The sequence below is a fragment of the Nicotiana attenuata genome, chromosome 11 (assembly GCF_001879085.1).
Source record: "Nicotiana attenuata strain UT chromosome 11, NIATTr2, whole genome shotgun sequence".
In the NCBI taxonomy this organism is placed as follows: domain Eukaryota; kingdom Viridiplantae; phylum Streptophyta; class Magnoliopsida; order Solanales; family Solanaceae; genus Nicotiana; species Nicotiana attenuata.
Window position 1 is genome coordinate 43329295 of NC_031999.1, and position 8625 is coordinate 43337919.

Sequence of the window (8625 nt, forward strand, 5' to 3'; positions counted from 1 at the left end):
TTAATTTTAGAACACCTTTTTTGCAAAACATATATACGTACATAATAGTTAATGAAATTACAAATTTTTTGCCCAACACATGAACATAGATTTACACAAGTTCTTAACCCACATCTACTGTCCACGGAGCCTCTAAAAGTACAACTGGATAATGTAGTATTTGCCGGTAATAAGGCTCCGGCTATACCTTACACAAAAATCAAAATAAAACTCCGGAAACAAGCGGCCTGAGCCACGCAGGGCCCTGAGAGGAAAGGGGCTCACCAAAAAGCTGATGGAGGACGAAGGGGAGCTACGATCGGTAGACTGGTGTACCTGCTACGGATCCACCTACAATCATAACACGAATGTAGCGCCCCCGGCAAAAGGGACGTCAGTACATTTGAATTGTACTGGTATGTATGAACAAACCTTGCTCCAAGTAAACTCGAACCATAAACAAGAATGTATCAGTAATAAAAACAACAATCAAATCAACAAAGAGGGAACAACTAAGACGAGCAAGTATACAATCTCTCCTGCTTCCTCTTCCACACTTCCACATCAATAATTTCACAATTTATAAACAAGTATGTAATCGTAATAGAAATAACAATCAAATACACAAAGAAGGAACAATCAAGCTAAACAAGTTTATAATCTCTCCTGTTTTCCCCTTCCACATTTCCACATCAATAATTTCACAATTTGTTCATAATTTCATTTCAATAGTGATTTCGATCACTTTCCACCCTTATTACCTCGGCCACCGTTATTACCTCGGCCACCCTTATTACCTCGGCCACCCTTATCACCACAACCCACACCTTATTACTTCGTGTTGCGGCGCACAACCCGATCCCACCGAGCAATCACAATTCACAAACAATACCACAGCAATGACAATTTACAAGGCGAACAACAAGTTTCAGGAACAACAACAACAAATCCCAATAACAACAACAACACATCTCAAGGAACAACAACACAACTCACACAGGGTTTATATGACTATCGATGCCATTTCCATCTTTTTCAACAGCCCGTTGTACCATTTAAATCACAACAATAATTTTCCACAACTAGCCACATAGGATGTTACCACATTTATCTCAATTTCACCAATTTCGATTCCTTTCCATCATTTATTCCACAGTTCTTACCACATAACACATTCGCAATCACAACTTGGTTTATTGCCATTTACTTGCACAATCATATCGGACGTCTTAACCAACAACGTTCAAGGCACAATATTTACATGAATTCACAAATGGTTCACACAAGTAAACACATATTACTAGCAAGAGTTTAACTTCACAAATAACCCACGTAGACAACACGTACCAAATATTGAACACCAAGCAAGGTGATTTTACAAAGATCAAAGTTAGCCATACATACTTGGAGCCGAATTCCCTTTTAACTTCTATTTCCAATTCACCAAATAATCTAGCAACGTCAATCTAGTGCACAATTTAATATACATAACTTAGAATTGGGGTTCACAAATGCTTCTCAAACTTATTTAGGTTATCAGCCCCTTCTTTGTACAAGTCTTTGCTCCCACCCAACTACTCCTACTAGATTTTAGGTTATAGAAAGGCATGCATGTATGAGTTCAACCATTATTTTCAAGAACCAATGCATGAGACTCCCCCCCCCCCTTAGTTTAAACCTGAAATTCAATGAAAACGGTTAGGGATTTTACCTGCAAGAAAAGGGGGATGAAGATAAGCTTGAAATTTCCCGGCCCGGATAGTTTTGAAGAATCAAATTTTGGAGAAGATGACTTTCTCTCTCAAGACCCTCTCTTCCTCTCTCTTATTTTGTGCAGAAGATCGTTAAAGAATGAGGGGGATGTGTGTTTTATTTCAAAGAGGTCGGGTTTTAAAATTTAGAAAAATAGAAGCCCGAGCAAGATCTACGGTCGCATTCTGCGATCGCAGAACCGAAATGCGGTCCGTAGATTGGACCGCAGAAGTGCCCCCAAAACTCTGAGGAGTCTGTTCGGGTCTGCGACAGGAATGCGGTCCGCATTCCTGTTATGCGGTCGCATTATGCACCGCAGAACTGACCTTCACAAATCCTTGAGGAACTTATGCGACGATTATGCGGTCCGCATATTGGTTATGCGATCGCATAATAGACCGCATTTTTAACATTAATTTTGACGACTCTTCTGTTTCACTCTGCGGCAGAAATGCGGTCCGCATATCAATTATGCGGTCGCATAATGGACCGCATCTTGACCTCAATTTCAACTAACCCACTGTTTCACTTTGCGGTAGGAATGCGGTCCGCATACTAGATCTGCGACCGCATTCTGGGCCGCAGAATGGCATTTTCTGGAAAAATTGATTCTTTTGATTTTTAAAAGCTTTGATCAATACCAAGGGTCCGAACCGCGGCGAGCTATTCTACGCATTCCTAACACATATTCGGAGTCGACACCACAAGATAATAGGTTTTGAGCCAAAAAATTTTACGGGGCCTCACATCCTCCCCCACTTAAAATCATTCGTCCCCGAATGAGGACCTATTTCAAACTTTTCAGTATTTCAAAGATCAGTTGGTTTTGAAAACATGTTACGCAGATTCCTATACTTTTCACTATTTCCCATAATCTTAGAAAAATTTTGCCAGAGTTTCCTTTGTAATTTGGACATCTCTACCTGACAGAGGGCCCCCGAAACACAAATTCCAAACACCATAACAGAATTACAACCATCCCTACAACTGTCATACAATTTCCTACCTTAACAATTGCACACATTTGATCACTTGATACGTTTTGCTTATGAATCAGTTATTTCAATGAGTTTCACATAATTTAGCCATTTCAACATACTACATGCATATAAATAATTCATTACCAACTTATACAACCATTAATTGATTACTTATCACAAGAGTTCTTTGTAAAATTTTCATTTACCAAAGAGATGTTCACATGACTTAAAACAATCACAACACCTATAAGTCTTGCACAACTAGAGGGACTTCACTAGCATTTAGGAAGGAACCAATTCGGACACAATGATAGTTGTTTTAGAGATAGAAAGGCCACATAATTTCTTCTAGACTTGATCAAACAGATGGGGATATTTCTCTTTCATTTCCTTCTCCGCTTCCCATGTAGCTTCCTCAACTTGTTGACTTCACCACAACACCTTAACTGAGGCAACTTCCTTATTTCTCAACTTACGGACTTGTCTATCAAGAATGGAAACCGGAACTTCTTCATACGACAACTCTTCATTAACCTCGATAGTCTCGACTGGCACGATGGTGGATGGATCTCCAACCACTTTCTTCAACATGGACACATGGAACACCGGGTGCACTAATGACATTTCGGGAGGCAATTCCAACCTATAGGCCACCTGCCCTATCCTTTGAACGATCCGATATGGCCCGACGTACCTACGACTCAACTTACCTTTCTTCCCGAATCGCATGACTCCCTTCATAGGAGATACCCTCAAGAACACCCAATCATCAACTTGAAATTCCAATTCCCTTCGACGAACGTCCGCATAGGACTTTTGGCGACTCTGAGCAGTTTTCATCCTTTCCTGAATGATTTTAACCTTCTCCATAGCCTGGTGCACAAGGTCTGGCCCTATTAGTTCTGCTTCACCCACTTCGAACCACCCGATCGGAGACCTACACCTCCTTCTGTACAATGCCTCAAATGGGGCCATTTGAATGCTAGCATGAAAGCTGTTATTGTAAGCAAATTCTATAAGTGGCAAGTGATCATCCCAATTACCTTTGAAATCCAAAACACAAGCCCGCAACATATCTTCAAGCGTCTGAATAGTCCGCTCCGCCTGACCATCACTCTGTGGATGGAAAGCTGTGCTGAGATTCACCTGAGTACCCAAACCTTGCTGAAACTTCTTCCAAAAATTAGATGTGAACTGGGCTCCTCGATCTGAGATAATAGAGAGTGGCGTGCCATGCAGCCTTACTATCTCCTTGATATACAACTTGGCATATTGCTCTGCAGTATCGGTAGACTTGACCGGCAAGAAGTGAGCTGATTTGGTGAGTCGATCCACTATTACCCAAATTAAGTCGAACTTGCGCTGAGTGCGAGGTAACCCCACCACGAAATCCATGTTAATCATTTCCCATTTCCACATCGGTATTTCCATAGGCTGATTTAGCCCACCGGGCCGCTGATGCTCAGCCTTCACCTGCTGACAATTCGGACACTTAGATACAAAGTCCGCCACACCCCTCTTCCTACCGTTCCACCAATAAACCTCCTTGAGGTCATGATACATTTTCGTAGAACCTGGATGCACGGAATACCTGGAATTATGAGCCTCTTCCATTACCCTCTCCCGAAGCTTATCCACATCCGGGACACATAACCTACCTTGACACCGCAAAACACTAACTTCGCTGCTGACTGAAAATGCCGAAGTCTTGTTATTCAAAACTGCTTCCTTCTTCTGAGCCACTTCCGCTACAAGTGACGATTCTGCTCCATTATGCACCACAACGTTCCCCTCATCTAACGTCGAAATGCAAACCCCTAAACTGGCCAATTGATAAATCTCCCGAGCTAAGGGCCTCTGATCCACTCCCAAATGAGCCAAACTACCCATGGATTTTCGACTGAGAGCGTCGGCCACCACGTTTGCCTTCCCTAGATGGTACAAAATGTTCATGTCATAATCCTTGAGCAATTCTAACCACCGCTGCTGCCTTAAATTCAATTCGTTCTGCTTGAACAAGTACTGTAGGCTCTTGTGGTCTGAAAACACATCCACATGGACCCCATAAAGGTAATGCCGCCATAATTTCAAAGCAAACACAACTGCTGCAAGCTCCAAATCATGCGTCGGATAATTCTTCTCGTGATTCTTGAGTTGCCTTGAAGCATACGCTATAACCTTCCCATGCTGCATCAATACACACCCCAAACCAACCTTGGAGGCATCACAATAAACCACAAATCCTTCTGTGCCTTCTGGCAAAGCTAATACCGGTGTCGAGGTCAACCTTGTTTTCAATTCTTGAAAACTTTTCTCACAAGCGTCAGACCATTGGAACTTAACTGCTTTCTGCGTCAATTTAGTCAATGGGGAGGCGAGGGTAGAGAATCCCTCTACAAACATCCGATAATACCCTGCCAAACCCAAGAAGCTACGAATCTCCATCGGGGTCGTGGGTCTAGGCCAATCTTTCACTGCTGCAATTTTCTGGGGGTCTACCTGAATNATACTTTGCTTTTTAGAAGATGGGTGGGGCCCAAATTTTTTTTTTTCTAATTTGACGAGGAGGGGGGGTGGGGGACCAGCAAAGACAAGTTTGTTTTTTAATGGGAGGCAGCGAATTGTGTTGGGGAAGAAGAAGAAGGGTTTATTTTATTAAGGGCAATTCGCAGTACTATACTGCGAATTGCTTATACGCAGTATAGTACTGCGAATTGCTGGGCCCAAAAATCGGAGTGTCTCAATTCGCAGTACTCTACTGCGCATTAGTTAAATTTTTTTTTTTTACTAATTCGCAGTACTCTACAGCGAATTACTTTAACGGCAAAATTTTCGTTAAGGTAATTCGCAGTATAGTACTGCGAATTAGGTATTTAGGTAACTTTTTTTTAGTAGTAAAAACGTGTTTTTTGTCCAAAAAAACATTAAAAAAGTTTCGGACCTGATCACGTGGGTCCCTCAATAAGTAGCTTTTTTATGTTCTCTTTTTGCGGGCACGTTTATCGCTTATACCCCAACCCTATTTTTCCTTGTATTCTCCCGTCTACAACAATTTTAGTATCATTTTTTGTGCAAATTTTATATTATTTGTAGTTATAGATAATAGTATATTGTCGAGTCCCAGAATCCAAATTCATTTCTATGTTCCTCGAAAAGCTTTTCATAATGCCTTCAATATTTTTGAATTTAGCTTTTTTGATATATTTTGTTACTATCCTAACCTATTTCTCACGTAAAAAGGATCACTTTGTTAACTTTTTAATTCCAAAGTTATTGTTCATTCCAATTTAAGGTCAATTTTGTTGGAGTAAAGAAAATAACAGTATACAAATCTAATACAGTGGAGATAATACAAAATATTTATTGGAGCAAAGAAAATTACTTTTTCTTAATAATAGATTATAAAAAGCTATTAAAAATACAGCTGCATACAAACCTAATACTGCAGAAGTAATACGAGATATTTATTTCCAAAGAAGCAAATATTTTTTATTCAACAATTTGTAATAGAAGTAAAATGAATTAGGCACACATAGTGATATGAAGATTAAATTATGAAATAAACAATAAGCAAAGTTCAATAATTTAAATGCAAGTATTATCAGACTACGTAATTATACCTTATGCAATTAAGTGTAACATTGTTGGAGGTATTAACGATTGTACAATGATATTAAAGATAGATTCTCTAATCTAGAGAGAAAGAAGATGATGAAATACTGCTTATATGCGAAGCTAATATTATTAAATTTCTGCAACTCTTGCATGTGGCTATCCGTGTTGGAATCTTGTATTAGATAATTGAAAACCTATCTATTCTCTATATTTGCATTTACTATCTTCTTTTCTTTTATATGTATATTCTAACACACAAATTAATAGAAATCTTTATTGAGCCCCAAAAAAGAAAAAGATGTGCCAAGTCTGATGAGAGCACGATTTCAAGGCCAACGTTTAGGACATGCATATTTTGTAGGCTACTGGTTTGCTGAGATAAATGGCGGACACATGAAGCATGCTTAGTTCGTCAATCCTTTGGTTTTCAACCTCAATGTGTTGCCCTAAATTTAGAGGACTTCTTTAGTATATTGGCAACGTCTTCTCTTTTTCATTTTTTCTTTTTGTTTTTATCTTTCTTATTTTATTTTATTCTTTTCATTTTTGTAGCTTAAACTTATTACGGCGAAGTCTCTTTTTTGCGATCATATCTTCTGCGTGAGTGCTCATTCAAGGTAATTTGTTGGACTTTTATGTGATTTTGATGTTGGTTTGAAAGTTGGATTTTTTGATTTCCAGTTGATTATATCTTTGACATACTCAATTTCTAGCTTTCTGCTTTCTTGGAATAAATTGATCTCTTTGCAGGACTTTTACCATTTCCAGTGGTGTATAAGAATTGACAAGTAGAAGTTATTCAAGTTGTTCCCCGCAAACTTTAGTTACTATAGCCCATTTGATAATGAGTCTTCTCCTCTATTCACACGATTCCATTTAATCAGTTGTATAACTTTAACCCTGAGGGGTAGCTCAACTGGTAAAGGCCTGAGGACAAAGTCCTTCAGGTCGCCAGTTCGAGCTCCCGCAGGACCACTGGAGGCATTACAAACCGGCCGCGTCTCCAGGCCCCGTGGAACTAACCGTGGTACACGCATTGAAACAGCGGATCCCGGTGGGTACAACTAGTCGGGTTCGCAAAGCGATGCCCGGAAACCACGGTTAAAAAAAAAAGTTGTATAACTTTGTGATATAACGTGCACATAAAAGTCACTTGGAAAATTGTTGTTACTAATGAGGTTTCTTCAAAGTAGGGCCACAGGCTATTGAGAAGTCATTTGTTAGTTACCCCAAAAGAAAGCTATAAACGGAAAAGAATTTAATGTGCATACTTCATTTTTCTCTTCTAGTCATTTTTTCATCAAACAAAGATTGGGATAAACACGCAATAAGTCTTCAAGGGGGTTGCAATCAGGATTTATACAAAGGGGTGTCAAAATAAAAAAACATTATGCTACAATCAGGAATGGAACTTGCAACCTTCAATAACTTTTGACACCCCTTGACCATTGCACTGGGAATTTGTCTTGTGTCAAGGGTTGTCAACCCCTTGTATATATTCAATTTTTTTTAATCTCGGACAAGGGTAGCTCCGCCCCTGGTTGCAATCCCCTGTCCAAGATAATAATTGCTTGTTCTTTAAAGTCAGATAATAGGAGTTTTGCTAAAACCAGAAAGTCGATAATGTTAAAATGTTTAAGATTTTAATTGGAGATGAATTGTGCAACCACTAACACTTGCAAAACTGTTGTTAAATTTTGGAGTTGCTGAGGTCTTTACAACTAATTGCGCATGATATGGTAAATATTTATGTCCTTAAAACTTCAATTGACGGGGAGAACATTGTCCCGTAGAAACTTGAATGGTTAAAGTTTGGAATATCTATTAGTGAATTGATGTGGGTGCAGGAATCTAGCACTCTTTTCATCACAGTTATCTATTTTGATTCAAGGTGGGCAATTATGTTTGCACCTAAAATCTGCAGGACAACTCAAAGCATTTGAATATATTCTTCAAGTGCAAACCCCCGTGGAAGTTATCTAATTGTTATTTTACAACTCTAGACAATATTAAGAGTGAAACAAGATAGTAATGAATATTGAATGAATTTGGGTCTAGAGAAATGTAATTATTGACCAAAAACAGCAAGATACACGAAGCATTCCGTATTCATGCAGGGTCCGGGGAAGGATCGTACCCCAAAAAATGTGATGTAGGCAACCTACCCTGATGTAAGCATCAATGGTTAATTCTACGGCTCAAACCCGTGCTGTCATTTCTAAAAAGCTCGACGGTATATTAGTCCTTTCGCGCCAATTCTTACAAATTTACTATACATGTTGCTTAGTTTTTCTATACA

General features: G+C 39.3%; 1 pseudogene; it reads right to left on the bottom strand.

Moving 5' to 3' along the window:
• On the bottom strand, positions 3099–7363 carry LOC109234843 (annotated as a pseudogene).